This window comes from Ovis aries, chromosome 10, assembly GCF_016772045.2.
Source record: "Ovis aries strain OAR_USU_Benz2616 breed Rambouillet chromosome 10, ARS-UI_Ramb_v3.0, whole genome shotgun sequence".
In the NCBI taxonomy this organism is placed as follows: Eukaryota; Metazoa; Chordata; class Mammalia; order Artiodactyla; family Bovidae; genus Ovis; species Ovis aries.
Genome location: NC_056063.1, coordinates 41,317,493 through 41,339,675, shown reverse-complemented (window position 1 = coordinate 41,339,675; position 22,183 = coordinate 41,317,493).

The window sequence follows — 22,183 nt, the reverse complement described above, 5'->3', positions numbered from 1 at the left end:
AATCATTTATTAAAGCTAAATTCAATTGATTCAAATAAGTTTGAAATTATATATGTGTGTATGTGCTTACACAGTTAAGACGTTCAAGCAATATAGTGAGTATAACTATTCAAATTTTATTTTTGTTACATAAATTCTAGTCTCTATACTCCAGAAAATGAAATAAACACAAATGAATTGGCGTAAATCAGCTGAAAGGCAAGGTGAAATATGTTCTCTTGAAGATTACTATGACAAATTGAGCCAATTCCCTGCTTATAATTTAAGAACAATCTTGCAGTCTTACATTACCTAAAAGCTGTTATATGTTACCTATTTATTTTTCTTATAAAATCATTAGGATGAATTTTGCTGACCTTAATCTGTGAACAGACATGAGCACAATTGCTAATAATTTGCTGCTTCTTTATATTCTACTTTCTTCAAATAACTTCATAATTTCCTTAATGTTGGTGACTACTGCACTGGGTGAAGGATGCTTTCCTACCCCCTCCTCCCACTAAATATGGTTGTACAGTATGTAGGAGTAAGTTACAATTTCAATTTCACAGTTTATGTGAAGCATCCTGTGTAGAGAGCTGAGCTAACAAACATACTTATGCTAATTTCTTCTTGGTTTGACCATAAGCAGCTGCCCAACTGACTTGCCTTGCTCACAGTTGAAGCTCAAAAAAATCTATCTGTAATGCAAATTAATGAGCTTGTCAGAATTAAAGCTTCATATGAGAAAAATTAGAGCACAATTATTTGTTTCTTTTAAACTTTGAGGAAAATTTACATTTTTATTTTAAACTGTTTCAGTGATTCATAAGTACTTAGTTGCTGTGTTTCCCTAATATAAAATAAATGTATACTTCTATTTTTAATCTATTGATTTACTTTTATAAAATAGAAGTACACATTTATTTTAAATTCTGATAACAGTGAATGACTGGGACAAGTAGGCATCAGTATGGTTCTTAAATAGTCCATATTCTACTAACTTTAAAGTACTTTGTTAAAATTAAAAAAAACACAAGACCTTCTTTTACTTTTAGTAGAAGAGTTTATTATTATCTACTTAAGTACACAGGCATCATTAAAATTAAGCAGCAGATGGGCTGCCTATGGAAACATTTTGAGCTCTGGAACCCAGCAAGTCACCCTAGTACCAGGTTATTGGCAATTCAATTATGTCAAGAAAGTTAAATCCAACTAGCAGTTAAGCACCAAATGGCTGTTTATTAAATTTTACCTGCTTGTACTGCTACAACTGACAGGGAGGGTAGAACTCCTGCTCCTTTCATTGGCAGTTATGCAAAATCAATTTGCATTTTAGCATTGAAAATTTGCAGTTGAACAATTTAGAATTTAAATATACACAATAAATGAATGCTCTGGAAAAAAAAAAAAAAGAATAGTACTGTTTTCTCACAAAATACTGAAAGAAAGGACTTGAAATATTATGTTTCCAAATACATCAATGTTACAGAAAAGAACACAGGGCAACAGAGATTAATAATAACTGTTTCATTTTCATTCAATAAGGTATAAGTAGAGTCTAATGCCAAATTGCCTTGAATCCTTATGTATTTCTCCCACTGTGTATTATCATCCCATTATGTAATGATACATTTTAAGTCAAATCTACCTTGTATCAGAATAAATTAAAATTTCTTAGCTGCCTAAAGTTTATATTAAGTGTTTAAAAATGCAAATAAAGAGAATTATTCTGGAGGTAACTTTTTAAAATTCTCTTCTGCAATTAATAAAAGATTATTAACTCCTTTGGATTTTTCCTTTATTTAATACTAAGAATTTTTCTACTGAATGAATATTTACATTTATCAACGTGTTGGAGAAGACTCTTGAGAGTCACATGGACTGCAAGGAGATCCAACCAGTTCATTCTAAAGGAGATCAGCCGTGGGTGTTCTTTGGAAGGAATGATGGTAAAGATGCAACTCCAGTACTTTGGTCACCTCATGCAAAGAGTTGACTCATTGGAAAAGACTGATTCTGGGAGGGATTGGAGGCAGGAGGAAAAGGGAATGACAGAGGATGAGATGGCTGGCTGGCATCACTGACTCGATGGACGTGAGTTTGAATGAACTCTGGGAGTTGGTGATGGACAAGGAGGCCTGGTGTGCTGCAGTTCATGGGGTCGCAAAGAGTCTGACACGACTGAGCGACTGAACTGAACTGAACTGAACAGAACATAATATTTTAAAAATTACATACTCAAAGTTATGCACAATAAAGTAGTTGGCTGAAATTTCAAATTTTTAAGGTAAGGAACATGAAAGATGGTTGTTTACTAAGAAAAGAGCTTAGACAAACTGACCTACTGAGGCTGTCTTAAGTAATTGGACAACAGTTGAGGGAAAAATGAACAGAACTTTAAATGACAAATAATGTTGAATGCAACTTCACTTATTTTGTCTTCTTTCACTATAGTTACTCAATTTCTCCCTAGTCATAATCTTTCAAGTGATACCCCAGGACAACTTGAAAGATCCTTTACCAAAATTAGTGAGGATAAACTCTTATACTAAAAATAGAATCTGGGTCTGTAGAACGCCATACAAACTGATTTCTTTTTTGTATTTTATTTTATTTTTATCTTTTTTAAAATATGAATTTATTTATTTTAATTAGAGGTTAATTACTTTACAATATGGAACACGTGATTTTTTAATTGATTGTATTGTTACATTTCTTTATAGAATAAACAGACAACTCAACTGATATTTATTTCTCCAGTCAATTACCTGAACCTTTTGAAAACATTGTGTGGGGCAAAGGGAGATAGCCTCTCTCAACATGTTCCCAATGATGAGTACAAACTCTTTGTATTTAACCTGTGCCGCTTCAATATTATACAGCTGCATTATTACCTGAATAGAGACTGCTGTCTTAATCCTTCCTTACACTGACAATCACTCTCTGTGTGACTGAACATATATGTAGCTATAATTATTTGAATTTAAGATGTATTAACTCTAATTTCTCAAATAAACTTAAAGTCAAATGCTTTAATATTCTATCAGCTTTCATTTTAATTTGTAGTTATGAGTAAATTATTCCATTCATTACCAAAACTACACATCACTTTCAACTTGATATTTCTAAAATTGAGATCAAGAATTTGTTTCTGGTCAGAGAAGCTATCAAATATTGGCATTATTTATAAAAATTAAAGGATATTAGAGATGAGGGGTTTTTTTGTTTACTTTTTTTAATATAAATTTATTTATTTTAATTGGAGGTTAATTACTTTACAACACTGTATTGGTTTTGCCATACATCGACATGAATCTGCCACAAGTATACACATGTTCCCCATTCTGAACCCCCCTCGCTCCTTCCTCCCTGTACCATCTCTCTGGGTAGTCTCAGTGCACCAGCCCCAAGCATCCAGTATCATGCATCGAACCTGGACTGGCGATTCATTTCATATATGATATTATACATGTTTCAATGCCATTCTTCCAAATCATCCCACCATCTTCCTATCCCACAGAGTCCAAGAGATTGTACTATACATCTGTGTCTCTTTTGCTGTCTTGCATACAGGGTTATCATTACCATCTTTCTAAATTCCATATATATGTGTTAGTATACTGTATTGGTGTTTTTATTTCTGACTTACTTCACTCTGTATAATAGGCTCCAGTTTCATCCACCTCATTAGAACTGATTCAAATATATTCTTTTTTAATGGTTGAGTAATACCCCATTGTGCATATGTACCACAGCTTTCTTATCCATTCATCTGCTGATGGACATCTAGGTTGCTTCCATGTCCTGGCTATTATAACCAGTGCTGCGATGAACCTTGGGGTACCCATGTCTCTTTCAGTTCTGGTTTCCTCGGTGTGTATGAGCAGCAGTGGGATTGCTGGGTCATAAGGGAATTCTATTTCCAGTTTTTTAAGGAATTCCACACTGTTCTCCATAGTGGCTGTACTAGTTTGCATTCCCACCAACAGTGTAAGAGGGTTCCCTCTTCTCCACACCCTCCCCAACATTTATTGCTTGTAGACTTTTGGATTGCAGCCATACTGACTGGTGTGAAATGGTACCTCATTGTGGTCTTGATTTGCATTTCTCTGATAATGAGTGATGCTGAGCATCTTTTCATATGTTTGTTAGCCATCTGTATGTCTCCTTTGGAGAAATGTCTGTTTAGTTCTTTGGTCCATTTTTTGATTGGGTCGTTTATTTTTCTGGAATTGAGCTGCAGGAGTTGCTTGTATATTTGAGGTTGGTTGTTTGTCAGTTGCTTCATTTGCTATTATTTTCTCCCATTCCGAAGGCTGTCTTTTCACCTTGCTTATAGTTTCCTTTGTTGTGCAGAAGCTTTTAAGTTTAATTAGGTCCCATTTGTTTATTTTTGCTTTTATTTCCAGTATTCTGGGAGGTGGGTCATAGAGGATCCTGCTGTGATGTACGTCAGAGTGTTTTGCCTATGTTCTCCTCTAGGAGTTTTATAGTTTCTGGTCTTATGTTTAGATCTTTAATCCATTTTGAGTTTATTTTTGTGTATGGTGTTAGAAAGTGTTCTAGTTTCATTCTTTTACAAGTGGTTGACCAGTTTTCCCAGCACCTCTTGTTAAAGAGATTGTCTTTAATCCATTGCATATTCTTGCCTCCTTTGTCAAAGATAAGGTGTCCATAGGTGTGTGGATTTATCTCTGGGATCTCTATTTGTTCCATTGATCTATATTTCCGTCTTTGTGCCAGTACCATACTGTCTTGATGACTGTGGTTTTGTAGTAGAGCCTGAAGTCAGGCAGGTTGCTTCCTCCAGTTCCATTCTTCTTTCTCAAGTTTGCTTTGGCTATTCGAGGTTTTTTGAATTTCCATACAAATTGTGAAATTATTTGTTCTAGCTCTGTGAAAAATACCATTGGTAGCTTGATAGGGATTGCATTGAATATATAGATTGCTTTGGGTAGTATACTCATTTTCATTATATTGATTCTTCCAATTCATGAACGTGGTTTATTTCTCCATCTATTAGTGTCCTCTGATTTCTTTCACCAGTGTTTTATAGTTTTCTATATATAGGTCTTTAATTTCTTTAGGTAGATATATTCCCAAGTATTTTATTCTTTTCATTGCAATGCTGAATGGAATTGTTTCCTTAATTTCTTTTTCTATTTTTTCATTATTAGTGTATAGGAATGCAATTTCTGTGTGTTGATTTTATATCCTGCAACATTACTATATTCATTGATTAGCTCTAGTAATTTTCTGGTGGAGTCTTTAGGGTTTTCTATGTAGAGGATCATGTCATCTGCAAACAGTGAGAGTTTTACTTCTTTTCCAATTTGGATCCCTTTTATTTCTTTTTTCTGCTCTGATTGCTGTGCTAAAACTTCCAAAACTATGTTGAATAGTAGTGTTGAAAGTGGGCACCCTTGTCTTGTTCCTGACTTTAGGGCAAATGCTTTCAATTTTTCACCACTGAGGCTAATGTTTGCTGTGGGTTTGTCATATACAGCTTTTATTATGTTGAGGGATGTTCCTTCTATCCCTCTTTCTGGAGAGTTTTATGGATGGATGATTATCTCAATAAATGCAGAGAAAGCCTTAGAGATGAGTTTTGCAGAAGTTATTGGGGCCTAATAATGTACAATGATTTGATTTCTCTTATTTCTGAGAATTAAAACATCATTTGGCTTTTAGCTAAAATTTTATAACAACAGTGATCTAGGAAAGAAAAGAGAAATCATTCCTTTTTTATTTTAATCACTTTAATTTGTCTATAATGTCTATATTTTAATTTGATTGTATGATTTAGTACTTCAAAATGAATGAAACATCTGCACTGAACTTTATATGCAGAATTTAAAAAATGATACAAATGAGCTTGTTTATAGTGTCCTAGACACAGAAAACAAAAGTGATTACCAAAGGAGTAGGGAGGAATAAATTAGGGGTTTTAGATTAAAATATATACACATATAAAAAATAGATAAACTTCAAGGACCCACTGTATAGCACAGAGAATTATACTGAATATCTTGTAATAACCTGTAATTGAAGGTAGTGTAAAAGAATATATATGTTCTCTATACTGATATATATGCATAACTGAATCACTTTACAGCTGAAACTATCACAATATTGTAAATTAACTAAATTTCCAAAAAATAGTCCCTATATTATGACATGTTAAAGACAAAGACACTTTTGCTCTTTGTAGCAAATGAAACAGGAGCTGAGATAGGTGTTGTATTCACATTTAATGTAAATAAACACTATGTCCTACCTTTCAAATTTTGAACCACAAATTATTTCATGTAGTTGGTTAGATGCCATGTGGCCTATGATTTCTAAAATTTACTATTTAACCATATATATTTAATTAAACTTTTATATTATTGGTGTCTGCTTTCTAAGCTCAAGTATATGTTCTCATATATTCCCTGCTATTCACTTTAAGACACCTCTTATAATTTAGCTAATACATTAAGTGAATAGAAATGATTTCTCTTATTGTAGTCTGAGTTGAATATCCACATTATCTCTAAGCATAAGATTGCCTAGTAAGTTACCATCATTATGAGTGCTTTTTACAAATCTTCTTTGGTGTAAAAGCCAAGCAAATATGCCCTTATCAAAATAGAGGTGAGGATGGGAGTGTAACAATTCATATTAAATAATTTGCACCAATACATTAAATAATACAGACATTGATTTAAGTACCAAAAGGAGTTTCTCTCAGCCTTGTACATATTTAGGTTATTGACAGTCATTTTTTTTTCATAATTATGTGTATAAGTTTTTCATCACTGAGTGTCCCTAAGTCATTTCAAAAGGTAATTGTCAAGATAACGTTAAGCAAAACTTCTCTCTTTTAGTTACAGAATAAACTGGCTAATGTAAAATGAAATAATTATAATGATTTGCAACTCAAACTGAAGAGAGTAATGCATGTAAATCTACTTCATATCTTTTTAGAATAGTTCTATATACTTCTGCTGTGGAATAAAACTAAGTCTATCACTTTTATATCACTATCCAAACAACTTAAAAAGGTATAAAATAAATAATGAATTGAAGTATTTTGTAAAAATAAATCATAGCAACTTACATAGCAGCCTCAGAATCACATTATAAGCAATATTCCACTTTATCAGTCTCCCAATTTTTTCTCTTGAAAAGTATAAGATATTATAGCACAATTTGTGCCTATTTTTGACTATACTTATGTCATCATGTCAAATAGGCAAAGGTTTAGGAATCTGAATTGAGTAAAGATGTTTCAGTCTCTGGTTCCTGCAACTTTTCATGAAATGTTGTTACGTTTAATTTCCAATGACATTTTACAAGTCATTTGCCGAGCTTGCACATTTGAAGCAGCATCTCATTAGGCAAACTGCCAGTACTAATATTCTCTATTTATTTGTTATAATTTTTGCATAAATAGTAGATTGTAACTCATATTGATTTTTCTGTTTAAAGATTTGGCAGATGAAACAAAATGAATAGGAAGTGTATAAAATATAAAATGTAGTATTTATCATAAATTCAGGAAGATCTTGAGTATCATGTTGGAGACTTTGAGTGTTTTATTAACTTGTAGCACAATTATATTACAGTTCATTCTATTTCTTTTACAATGTAACTATGATGTAATTGGAACTTAAAGATGGTATTTCTTTGAAATACAATTGATCTGAAAAAAAAATCAAACATTTTCTTTGTACTGTACTTCCCATTATATATGCTCCATTTCTTTATATTATTGGTTAGGAGTTTTGTAGTTTCATATAATTTTAAAAAAATAGATGATAATCAACACTTTCCATTAGTCATGTACAGATGTGAGAATTTGACCAAAATGAAAGTTGGGCACTGAAGAATAAATAGATACTTTCAAACTGTGGTGCTGGAGAAGATTCTTGAGAGTCCCTTTCACAGCAAGGAGATGAAGCCAGTCAATCCTAAAGGAAATCCACCATAAATATTCATTGGAAGGACTGATGCTGAAGCTGAAGCTCCAATACTTTGGCTACCTGATGCGAGGATCTGACTTACTGAAAAAGAACTCAACGCTGGGAAAAATTGAAGGCAGGAGGAGAAGGGGAGACAGAAAATGAAATGGTTGGGTGGCATCATTGACTCAATGAATATGAGTTTGAGCAAACCCTGTGAGATGAAAAACAGAGAAGCCTTGCATATTGCAGTCCATGGGGCTGTAAAGACATGACCAAATGACTGAACAACCACAGAAACAACAACAACAACATTCTGCAAAATCATTTTTTCTGTTATATTGGTCATAGGTTGTTCAAATCTTGTCATTAAAAAAAAAATGAAAATGTAGATAATGGGAAGATTATTGAGTTTCTTTTACATATTTTGAATGGGTACATGAGTCTAATTCTGAGAAGCTTCTAATACTTGTATTTTAAGAGATAATATTCAATTTATTGTTAAAGATTACCATTTTTGTCTTGAAAGTCCCTTGGACTGCAGGGAGATCCAACCAGTCCATTCTAAAGGAGATCAGCCCTGGGTATTCTTTGGAAGGAATGATGCTAAAGCTGCAACTCCAGTACTTTGACCACCTCATGAGAAGAGTTGACTCATTGGGAAAGACTCTGATGCTGGGAGGGGTTGGGGGCAGAAGGAGAAGGGGACGGCAGAGGATGAGATGGCTGGCTGGCATCATTGACTCAATGGGCATGAGTCTGAATGAACTCTGGAAGTTGGTGATGGACAGGGAGTCCTGGCATGCTGCGATTCATGGGGTCACAAAGAGTCGGACACGACTGAGCGACTGAACTGAACTGACCATTTTTGTATAAAAAACATAATTCAAAGTTCTGCGAAAACTGAACAAAACATTCAGTGTACTTAAAAATCTATGTACTGATGATTATTTTAAAATTACTTAAATTCATTTAATTACTTATTTATCATATAACTTGAAACTTGCACGTTGTTATTGCTTTCATCTAATTTTTCCTCACGTCACCACCAACCTCTGGTAATCACGAATCTGATTTCTTTTCTTATGAGTTTGTTTTTAAAGTATAATTGACCTGCAATGCTATGTTAGCTCCTGTTACACAACATAGTGATTTTTATACATTTCAATATACATCATGATAAGTCTAGTTATGTCATCATGCAAAGATACTATATAGTCATTTATTGCAGTCTTCACACTATAGATTTCATACCCATAACACATTTATTTTGCAACTGGAAGTTTGTGCTCTTAATCCCCAGCACCCTTTTTTTTTTTTTTTTTTGTCATATTCCTTCCTCTTTCTACACTGGCAAACATTTGTTTGTTATTTGTTTTGATTTTTTATATCCTACACATAAGTGATATCATACAATATTTGTCTTTCTCTCTTTGACTTATTTCACTGAGCAAAAGGTAAAATTTAATTATTTTTTACGTCTGAGTAATATTTGTTGTTCAGTCGCTCAGTTGTGGACTGAGCGACTTTACACCCCCATGGACTGCAGCACTTCAGGCTTCCCTGTCCTTCACTACCTCCTGGAGTTTGTTCTAACTCATGTCCATTGAGTCAGTGATTCAATCCAACCATCTCAACCTCTGTCATCCCCTTTTCCTCCTCCCCTCAATCTTTCCCCGCATCAGGCTCTTTTCAAATAAGTTGGATCTTCTCGTTAGACGGCCAAAGTATTGGAGCTTCAGTATCAGTCCTTCCAATGAATGTACAGGGTTGATTTCCTTTAGGATTGACTTGTTTCATCTCCTTGCTGTCAAATGGACTCTTGACACTTCTCCAGTACTACAATTTGAAACATTAATTCCTCAGCTCTCAGCCTTCTTTATGGCAATATATATGTCACATCTTCTCTATCCATTCCTCCTTAGACACCTATATTATTTCTATGTGTTGGCTATTGTAAATGATATTGCAACCAACATAGGGGACAAGATAACTTTTCTAATTAGTGTTTTTGTTTTATTCTGATAAATATCCAGAAGTGGAATTGCTGGATCATATAGTATGTAGTATCAATTTTTTGAGAAATCGCCACAATGTTTTGAATAGTGACTGAACACATTCTCACCATCTGTGCAGATGGTTCCCTTCTCTCCACATCCTCATCAACATTTGTAATAGTTTTGATAAAAGTATCTGATAGATGTGTGGTGATTGCTTTGATTGAGCATCTTTTCGTGTTCCTATTGACTATCTGTACAGTTTCTTTGGAAAAATGTCTATTCAGATCCTTTGCCTATTTTCAATTGGGTCGTTTGTTTTTTGATGCTGAATTGTATGAGTTCTTTGTATATTTTGGATATTAAGCCCTTATCAAATATATCAGGCTTCCCTTGTGGCTTAGTGGTAAAGAATCTCCTTGCCAGTGCAGGAGAGGAGGGGTCTATCTTTGGGTTGGGAAGATCCCCTAGAGAAGAAAATGGCAGCCCACTCCAGTGTTCTCTCCTGAGAAAGTTCATGGACAGAGGAGCCTGGTGGGCTAAACTCCATGGGGCCACAGAAGAGTTGGACACACTTAGTGACTAAAAATCAACAAAATCAGATATATCACTTGTAAAAATCTCCATTTCAATAGGCAATGTATTCCTTTTGTGGATAGTTTCATTATATGTACATAATCATTTTATAAGTCTTATTTATTTTAACTCTTGTTTTCCTTGCCTGACATGACAGCCCTCCCCCCAAAAATTACAAAGACTACCCTCAAAGAGCTTATTGACTTTGTGCTCTTCTAGAATTTTTATGGTTTCAGGACTTACATTTAAGTTTTTAATACTTTTTTGTTTGCTTGTTTGTTTTTATATACTGCATAATAAGGTAGTCTGGTTTGAGTCTTTCACATGTAGTTGTTCAGTTTTCCCAGCACTATTTATTGAGAGGTTGTCTTTTCCTCATTGTGTTTTCTTGCCTCCTTTATCATAGACTAATTGACCACATAAGTATGCACTCATTTTTTGAGTTTTCTATCCTGTTTCATTGATCTATATGTCTTTTTTTTGCACCAGTACCATACTCTGTTGATTACTGTAGCTTTGTAGTACAATTTGAAATCAGAGAGGGTGATGTCTCCAGTTTTGTACTTCTTTCTGAAGATTATTTTGGCTATTTGGGGTCTTTTGTGTTTCCATAGAAATTTTGGAATTATTTGTTCTAGTTCTGTGAAAAATTCCATTGATTTTTGATAGAGATTGCATTGAATCTGTGATCATTTAAATAATATTAATTTTTCCATTCTGTGAATTTATATATATATATATATACATTTTTTTTTCTATCTCTTCAGGTCATATTCAATTTCTTTCATCAGCATCTTAGTGTCTTCAAGTTTTCTGAATACAGGTCTTTTACTTCTTTAGTTGGAATTAGTTAGACTTTATTCTTTTTTAAATGCTTGTAAATAAGATTGCTTTCTCCATTTCTCTTTGTGACAGTTCATTCTAAGTGTATAGAAATGCAACAGATTCCTGTCTATTAATTTTGTCTCTTGAAACTTTACTGAAAATATTGCTATACTGGTTTTCTTTTAATTTTCATGTACATGAAATAAAAATTTTCATTTTATCACTTTCAGTCTGTGAGTGTCTTTATAGTTGAACTGACTCTCTTGTAGGCAGCATATATACATATCTTACTACAGGTATTTTGGACTTTTTATTTTGTATTGAGGTATAACTGATTAACAGTGTTTTGACAGTTTCAGGTGAACAGTGAAGGGGCCCAGCCATACATACACACATATCCATTCTCCCAGAAATTAACTTCTCATCTGGGCTGCCACACCACGTTGAACAGAGTTCCATGTGTTATACAGTAGGTCCTTGCTGGCTATTCATTTTAAACATTGTAGTGTGTACATATACATCCCAAACTCCCCAACTACCCCTTCCCCCATCCCTCCCCTTGGCAAACCATTCTCCAGGTTTGCGAGTCACTTTCTCTTTTATAAGGAGGTTCATTTGTATCATTTCTTTTTATACTTCACATAAAAGAGTTATTATATGATATTTCTCCTTTCCTAACTTAATACACTTAGTATGATGATCTCTAGATCCACCCATGTTTCTGAAAATGGCATTATTTCATTCTTTTTAGTCGTTGAGTAACATTCCATTGTAGATATGTACCACATCACCTTTATCCACTCCTCTGTCAATGGACATTTAATTGTTTCCGTGTCTTGGCTATTGCAAACAGTGCTGCAATGAACACTGAGGTGCATGTATCTTTTCACACAATGTTTTTCTCTGGATATATGCCCAGGAGTGAGATTGCAAGGTTATACTATAGCCCTATTTTCAGTTTTTTAAGCAATTTCCATAGGTGTTCTCCATAGTAGCTGTACCAGTTTATGTTCCCACCAACAGTGTAGGAGGTTTCCTTCTCTCCACACTCTCCTCAGGATTTATTGTTTGTGGATATTTTGATGATAGGTCTTTTTATTGGAACTTTTAGTAGATTTACATTTAAATAGTTATTATAGATAGATATTTCTTACCATTTCTTTGTTTTAGGGTTGTTTTTTACTCTTCTTTCCCTCTTTTAATTTGTTCCCTGTAATCTGCTGACTGTCTTTCATGTTATAGTTGGATTCTTTGTTTTTCATGTGTGTGTGTGCATCTATTACAGATTTTTGATTTGTGGTTATCATTAGGTTTATATATAGCAAGCTAAATGTATACTTGATGAAGTTGTTGATATTTTAAGTTCAAATGCCTTTTAGCAAACATCACAGTTTTATTTTCTCTACAAATGTTTAGTGATTCGATGTCATATTGACAACTGTTTCTTTTGTGTACTCCTTAACTGCTTGTTGATATAGATGACTTTACTACTTTGTACATTTGGGGAAGTGGTTTTATGTAGGAAATAACCTATGGGACAAGGCAGCACACACTTTTCTCTGATCACCAGAGCTGTAATCTCTAGGAATGTCTTCTGTATGGGTTGCATGGGTCCTTCTGCTGTGGCAGGCTGGCTACTGTGGATGTACTGATAGGAATGGCTGTCTCCAGTTTGCTTAACTGCTAAGACACGCTTTCTGTGGAGGCTGCCAGCCTCCTGTGGACAGGATTTGTTCCTGCCTGATGCAAGTCAGCTGGTTGGTGGGACTGGGTCATGAGGTCTGAGAGGTCTTGGGTTTAGTGTTGGCTCATTGGTTGGTGGGGCTGGGTCTTGAAATGGCTGACTGGAGGACTGGGGACCTGGAGTATTATAAACTTACTGAAGGGTGTGATTGGTTCCTGATTTAGCTGGCTGTGATGATTAGGATGTCTTAGAGTTGGTAATGACCTGCTGGTTGGTAATGTTGAATCCCAAATTACCTGGCTAAGTGGGTAATTTGGGATTACCCAAATTTAATTAATTTGGATTAGATGTCCTATGGCTGGTTTTGGTTTGCTGTCGGGTGGTGCTTTGGCCTAATGTGTCCAGGTGTTGATGTCAACCTCTGGTGGGTGAGGTTAGGTCCAAGAGTTAGTTCTGGCTTCCTGGTGGGTGAAACCAGGACCCAGTGTCTCTGGCTGTGGAGGCTGGGGTACTGTAACTGGTGTTGGCCAGTTAGTGGATATATCCATGGGTCTGAGAGCTTGTGTCCATATGACTAACCCCTTGTTGCCAAGCCCTGCCTTGTGTGGAGTCTTCTGGCCACTGGTGAGGGAAGTCAGTTCCTAACATGGGTGGCTACAGAGTTCTGGGTATCCTGAAGTTGTTTTCAGCATGCTGGTGGGTGGGGCTGGATCCCGAGTGGCTAACTAAATGTCCTAAAGCTCATGTTGGCCTGCTGGTAAGCATGGCCAAGGCCCAGGGCTTTTGAGGCTGGTGCCAGCTCACTGCTGGAAGGAGCTGAGTTCCAGTGTCGATTTTCAGTTGATTTGGATTTGCTCTTGGGGGAAACATGAGCCTGCTTGAGTGATTTCAGAGCACTCAAATAGTGTGAATGCAGGCTAAAAACTGATTTGATTACCTGTGTCCAGAGCTGTGAAGTTAACATATTAAGAAAAGCATTAAACTACATCATATTATCATCTGCTGATTAAATGATAAAATATATGTCAAGAGTCTTGGACTTAGTTAATATTAGCTATCAAAGGTTTTAGCCAGTACTTGTCCTTAGATTTACTGAAACTTTCTTTATACAATTTAATTTGCTTTTGGATCTACACAAAGTGAAATGACAAAAAAACTGTCCATTATTAAAGTGCAGACTAAGTCCTCAAAATTCTTTGGTTCACAAACTATTTTTAAGGAATAATTAATATTCACAAAAAAATCACAAGATATATACACTGGTAGCTTCTACATATGACATTTTATTATTATAAAGGCACACATGGAGGAGGGGTTCCACTGCATTATATGATCAAACCTTAAAAAAATGTGTCCTCATTCCATGTGAATGACATTTCTCTTTCACATAATGAAAAAAATATTGAAATCCTTCTTTTAATATCTTACTGCGGTAGATGAGAAAATATAAGCATTATTATGGGTTACAGAATTGGATCTATGCCAGAAAAGGCATAGGGTGTTATTGTTTCTTCTGTTTTATCTTCAGCAATATTGCCATTCCTTTACTATATTACCTCAAGATTCTCTAGTCTTTGTTTCTGCTATTTTTCTTCAAATACTCTACACCAAGACAAATTCAATGTAAAACACTCTTTAAAAAAATTCTAGAAATATTTTAGCAGTCACTGTCAGAACAATATAAGATTTTGAAGATAACATTTAGCCTTTTCATCTTTTAAGTTATAGCTTTTCTTATTAAAAACACTTTCTTCTTTCTCCATTAATTTTTTTTATTTATACTAAAAATAAGAAAATGTACTAAACAATCCAGAGATGTCCATTCTGTCCTTCCAACATATGACAGGGAAAGTGATATTGTCACAAACAGTGACTGCTTGTGTTCATTTATTATGCAAAATGACCAGATGATCAGCTTCTTTTGAAAATTGTAGATGGAGAAAAGGTTCCAAATGTCATAAAATGCAGGAAAAAAAAGCATTTTCATGAATTCATTGACCTTTCCATTAATATCGTAACAGAGCATAATCACTAAGGCTTTTAAATTAGCAAGGTAGCTCAATACAGAGGGATAGCTTGAGAAATCTCAAGGGCTTATGTTGCCAGAACAAGATCCTGACACTAAAAGTAAAAGGGTAAATGAGAATCGTGTTTAGTGATGACCTTTAGGTCCCACAGCTGCTTATCACATATCTTGTCTTTTTGCCTTACTGTTGCACTTTAGCTTATTAAAATTAATTGTGTTCTCTTTTGGTTGTTAAGAATTTTTAGTTTCTAACCTTCACTGTCAGATGAACAGTAACATTTTTTCTTCCTATCATTTTGTTGTAGTATTATAATAATTCCTGTTATGTGATTTAAATAAATATACTAAGTAAAGAGATCTTATAAATTCTATTAAAAGTTAAATAATAAGAATAGAAAAAATCACATAAGTTCCAAAAAGGAACACATTTTTAGTAACAAAATGACAATAACATAAACTAGGGTTATACAATAAATATACTTTTACAATGGGCATTTAAATGAAGTAGAGGGCAAATAATTTTCCTTCCAACTTGAAACACTTTGAGCATTAAAGTGGGCTCGTAATAGAAAAAAATAAGTCTGACAAGCATAATCAAAGACTGTCCTAAAAACCCAGATGTGTGGTCACATAACCACACATTTGTTAGAAACTGTGCTCAAGGTCTACATCTTTTAACAAGCAAGCTATGTCTTGATATAATTGAATTTACATTCCTTTAGAGAGGAGAGACAGTACTTTAAAAGGATGAATTTAAAAAATGGAGATTTACAATAATCACATAACAGAACTGAAACTGAAACCCAGGCATTCTGACAGAATAGCTACACTCAAACTCTATTCTACACATCCTCCAAACTGATGCCATTAAACTATAAATCATACATGTTTTGTTCTGTCCAGTGGATAGTTTGTAAGGGTCATCAATGCAAAGGGAGGACTCTATCTACAGTAAAATATATACAATGAAGTTAATCCCTGAATGAAACAATGCTTTACATACATAGATAAAAAACAGAATAAGACCAACTGCAATAGTGGACAACAGTCCCCCATGGAGAGTAAGGCTCTCCCAACATCTGATACAAGGCAACTGGTCTACACACACCCCTCTTATGCTCTAGTAGAAGAACATCAATTCCCCCAGGGTCCAGATATAGTAAGGTGCCATATGATGCACACACATAATAATAATAATAATAATAATAATAATAATAATAATAAAAAGAATATGCATTGAGCCTGAGACAAGAAAAGTCATTCCAACACATGGACATTAGTACTTCTTAGGTGGTGAGGGATTTTTAACGCTAAAGAACTGTTTCAGGCTTGAGGCTCTGGGCAAGACTGAAGAAAGGCACCGGGTCACACCATGGCCGATCACCTCAAATGTTCTGTTCTGTTTGTGTTTCTTTTTTATTGAGGGTTTATGGTTTGTTAGAAACTGTACTCAGTGTCTACATCTCTTAACAAGCAAGCTATGTCTTGATATAATTGAATTTACATTCTTTTAGAGAGGAGAGACAATGAATACTTTTAAAGAATGAATTCTAAAAATGGATAATATAATATTATGATGTATAATAACATGTGCGTGCTAAGTTTCTCAGTCATGTCCAACTCTTTGTGACCCTATGGACTGTATAGCCTACTAAGCTCCTCTGCCCATGAGATTCGCCATGCCCTCCTCCAGGGGATCTTCCTGACTCAGGGACTGAACTCACATTTTTTATGTCTCCTGAATTGGCAGGTAGGTTCTTGACCACTAGCGCCACCTGGGAAGCACACAATAACATAAGTGTTTGATTTAAAAAAAAAAAAAAAAAAAAAAGGATAACCAGGGAAAACAACTCAAAATGTGACCTCAAAGCTGAAGGTATAAAAATGTCGGTTGCACAATGAAATATATCATCAAAATAATAAGCTAGATAAAGGAATAGCAGGTGCCAAAGTCCTGAGGTGAAAATTTGGTGTGTGCAAGGACCTGAAAAATAGAGTGACTGAAACCAAGCAAGTTAAGAGATAGAGTGTGAGTTGAGTTTGGGAATCGAGGCAAATGCTTTAGGAACATGACAAGTCATTTGATTTTTCAGTATTATTTTGGAAAAAATTTGAATGGTTTTAATTTCATTAAATATATTTATTGAATATTTAATATGGATCTGGTTGTTGTTAAGAGTCGTTAAGTCATGCCTGACTTTTTTGAGAGCGCATGGGCTATAGCCCACCAGGCTTCTCTGTCCATGGGATTTCCCAAGCAAGAATACTGGAGCAGGTTGTCATTTCTTTATCCAGTGTTTCTTTTAGACACAGGGATCAAACCTGTGACAGGCAGATTCTTTACCACTGAGCCACCAGGGAAACCATGGGTCAGGCATTTTGTTTAAATTATGTGAAGGGTTAAAAATGTTGGCAATGGGAAAGGGTAACATTTTTAAATAGCAATCAGAATAAGCTTCATTGGGATGATGAGATTTGAATAAAGACTTGAAGCTGGGTTTGGAGAAAGTCAATTTATTGACTTGGATTGGAGAGAGCATTCCAAACAGTAGGAAAAGCCAGTGCAAAAGCTTTGAATTGGGAGAATATATGCTGTGTTCTGGAATAAGCCAAAGACCCTAATTCTGAAGCAGGATAGGAAGAGGCAGTAACAATATAGGACCTCAGAAGGTAACAAGAGAAGGAAGGAAGAGGAAGAGCTGATTATGTAGAGCTTTGTAAGCAATTAGAAAGGCTTAGGCTTTTACTTTGATTGACATGGAGATCTATTAGCTAGGTTAAAAGGGAGAAGTAAAACAATTTGATTTACATTTTTTAAAGGTCACAATGACTGTTGGTAAAGGGAGCAGGTGGAGCAGGCAGACGAATTAGGAAACTATAGCAGCAATCTATTCAAGAATTTGATTTCAATGAAAGAGGTTAGGAGCAGTCCAATTTTTAATGGGATTTGACGACTGACTCAACAGTATTTTGTATAAATTAGATGTACAGTATGAAAGAAGTGTAGGTTTTTATGTTGAAATTAGGAAGCATGGTGTTTTCATTAATGTAGGTACGTTAGATTGCACCTGAAGAAGGTTTGGCCGTATGTGTGAGATCAGGAATTTAGGATTAGGCTTGTTAATTTTGAGATAACCCAGGGAAATGTTAATTATGAGATATCCACTAATATCAGGCAAATGTTAAATGAACAGATAGATATATAAATTCAAGTGCTTGCTTGTGAGTGGGTATGTAAATCTGAGTTGATGGTATTGAAAGCTTTACAACAAATGAAATATATTTTTGCATACTTGTTCAGTTATGTTCAACTCTTTGTGACCCCATGGACTGTAGCCTTCAAGCCTCCTCTGTCCACAGGATTTTTCTAGGTAAGGTCACTGGAGTGGGCTGCCATTTTCTACTCCAAGATGTATCTCTAAGAGATATATCTTTAGATATAAAATAAAATAAGATCCTGGGTGTGCTAGAATGAAGAAGAGAGCAGCAAATGAAATTGAAAGGAATGACCAATGAGATGAGAAGAAAACCAAAAGTAAGTAGGATTAGAGAATAAAAGTGGGGAAATCACTGGTAATCCAGTGGTTAGAAATTGGTGCTTTCAGTGCCAGGGCCCAGGTTTGATCTCTGATTAGAGGGCTAAGATCCCGCAAGGACTGTGGCCCAGTTGAGTTAAAAATAGGAAGACGAAATGTGAGGAAAATGTATCACCTATGATGTAAAAAGCATATATATAGATCAAATAAATTGAAGATTTGGAATAGACCATCAAATCTAGTAACATGGAAGATCTTGGTGATCGTGACAAGAACCAGCCTGATGAAGCAGTTAAAGTGAATGTCTGTTGGAATGTGTTCTAAATAATGGAAGGAGAGGAACGTGAAATAGCACAATGAATAAGTATAATATTTTCAGAGTTTGCTTCAAAGAGATACAAAATAAATAAAAAATGGGAGTGCAGCTGATGAGAAAAGATGAATCAAGAAAAAATTATTTTGTTTTCTTCTGTAAAGATGGGGAAAATAATAACAAGCTCATATTATAATAATAAAAAGTATATGAGAACAGTGTCTCAGAGATGGGATTCAATGACAGTGTTGTGAGACTGGCTGGGTTTAGAGCAGATGATATGAGTACAGGTTCTCATAGCTGAGTAGGTCTAATAGTAGGAGTTGGAGAAATTCTTCCCAGCTACTTAGATTATTAATGACAATGAGTTTATGGAAAAATTATTCAAGGCTTAATGAGAAAGAAAATGTGAAGTAAACACAGGATATTAGGAGAGTGAAGGCATAAGAATTAAGGTGTTACTGTGAGGAGCAGTCTTCAGAGTCAGCTTCACATTTATAACTATGACTATAAAATAAGATCAGTCAGAATGGCTGTATGTTTTTCTCCACACACATTTAGCTTCCTTTGGCCAAACATTGAGTAAGTGGAAAGATGGATTCAATTGGTTTGTGATTCTGCCAGGAAAGTACAAAAAGCAAGAGAGAAGTAAAAAGTAGAATATATATGGAAGTTACTGATTCTAATGATTGACTGTGGAACATGATCTTGATAAGCAGGAAATTAAGAATATGAAGGGAACTGGAGAAAAATTTTAAAAAGTTTCAATAGAATTGAAATTACTGAAATATTTGATGGAATGAACTAGAAAAAATGTAGTGATCAAACAACAGGACACAGTAAATTAAAATTATGAAGGGCCTGATGTTACAAGTAATGACATATTCCAGAATATCATTCTGGGAGTGACTGAAGAGAAGGATGTGTTACACAAAGGGAAAAATATCAAGACACTGAATTTTCAGATATTGGAAAAAAAAAAAAAAAACAACCAACAACAATATGGTGAGATCATGAGAACAGTCACCAGAGTAGTGTTAAAGAGCCCATGAGTCAAAAGTTACAACGTTTAAAAGATGAAAGTGTCTGTTGAAGAATTGGTAGTAGACAGAATGAGAGTAGCCACTGAGAGACAGGCGACATGGATTCAAAGCCAATGTGTAGGGAGAAAGGATGGAGAATGGTCTGGAAATGGAACTGAGTAATGAAGAGAACACCATCTAGTGGACTGAGTCTGTAAGGAGAAAAAAAAAAAAATCAATTGAGAAAGCTGCAGGTAAACTAGTGTCTTCTGGAACAGCAGGAAGGCTTTATAGAAAAGATTGAGAATTAGAAGATTTTTCTTCAGCGAGCATCAAGGAAGGATTTCAAGAATGATAGAGAGGTGGCCCTAACCTAACATTCATGCACCTTTGGCCACTGTTAGTGGAGAAGAATAATGTGGGAAGAAGCTTAGTGTTATACCAATCTTATGGGGCATCCACTGACACTGTTAGTAAAGGGAATTATGGAGAAGGGGGCCTGGTTTTAGTCTCAGTGTTACGAATGCACTACCAGCTGATGTACTTTTGTCAAAGCTCTATCTGGCTATGCTGTGGAATTGAGAGAGAAAGAGGTGTGCAGATAGGGCATATGAAAAGATGCTCAGCATTGCTAATCAGGAAAATGTAAACCACACCCACAATGAGATATCACCTTAGACCTGTCAGAATGGCTGTCATCAAAAACAATACAAATAACAAATGTTGGCAAGGATGTGGAGAAAGGGAACCCTAGTACACTGTTGATGGGAGTGTAAATTGATGCAACCACTGTGGAAACCAGTGGAGGTTTTCCACAAAAGTGAAAATAGAACTATCATATGATCCAGCAGTTCTACTCTTAGTATAGATACGCAGATGATACCACCATAATGGCAGAAAGCAAAAAGGAACTAAAGAGCCTCTTGATGAAACTGAAAGAGGAGAGTGAAAAAGTTGGCTTAAAATTCAGCATTCAAAAAACACAGATCATGGCATCCAATCCCATCACTTCATGGCAAATAGATGGGGAAACAGTGAGAGACTTTATTTTCTTGGGCTCTAAAATCACTGAGGATGGTGATGTCAGCCCCTGAATTAAAAGATGCTTGTTCCTTGGAAGAAAGGCTATGACAAAACCTAGACAATATTAAAAAGCAGAGACATCAGTTTGCTGACAAAGGTCTCTGTATAGTCAAAGCTATGGTTTTTCCAGTAGCCCTGTAAGTGTTTGAGAGCTGAGCAAAGAATAATTGATGTTTTTGAACTGTGATGCTGAAGAAGACCCTTGAGAGTCCCTTGGATAGCAAGGAGATCAAACCAGTCAATCCTAAAGGAAGTCAATCCTGAATATTCATTGGAATGACTGATGCTGAAGTTGAAATTCCAATACTTTGGCAACCTGATGGAAAAAGCTGACTTAATGGGAAAGACCCTGATGCTGGGCAAGATTGAGGGCAGGAGAAGTGAGCGACAGAGGATGAGATGTTCAGTTGGCATCACTGATTCAATAGACATAAATTTGAGCAAACTCTGGGAGATAATGAAGGACATGGAAGCCTGGCATGCTGCAGTTCATGGGGTAGGACACAACTTAGTGACTGAATGACAACAACATATATGAGAAAAAATTATATGAACAACAATGTATATGAAAAAATTCAAAAACTGCATTACCTCAATGTTCATAGCAGCATTATTAATGATTGCCAAGGTACAGAGCAACCTAAACGTCAATGAACAGATAAATAGATAAATAAGATATGATAAACACACACACACACACACACACACACACACACACACACACACACACACACACACACAATGGAATACTATTCAGCCATTAAAAATGAAAAATTTGTCATTTGCAGCAACATGAATAGTCTTGGAAGGCATTATTCCGAGTGAAACAAGAAAGGCAGAGAATTAAAAATAATGTATGATATCACTTACATGTGGAATCTAAAATTTTCAACAAACTAGTGAATATAAGAAAAAGAAGCAGATTCACATATATAGACAGCAAACTAGAGATTACCAAGGGAGAGAGGTGGTGAGGAGCAATATAGGAGTCAAAGAATAAGAGAACACATATTTTTGTGTGTAATATAGGCTCAACACAGGAAATACAGACAATAGTTTGTAATAACTGTAAATGGGAATTGCATAAAATACAATTAAAATTGTATAAAAGTTAAAAAATAAAACTGAGAATAGCAAATGTTATATGCTCTAAAAAATTGTTATAAGAAATAGAATAGTTTGATTAGGACTTG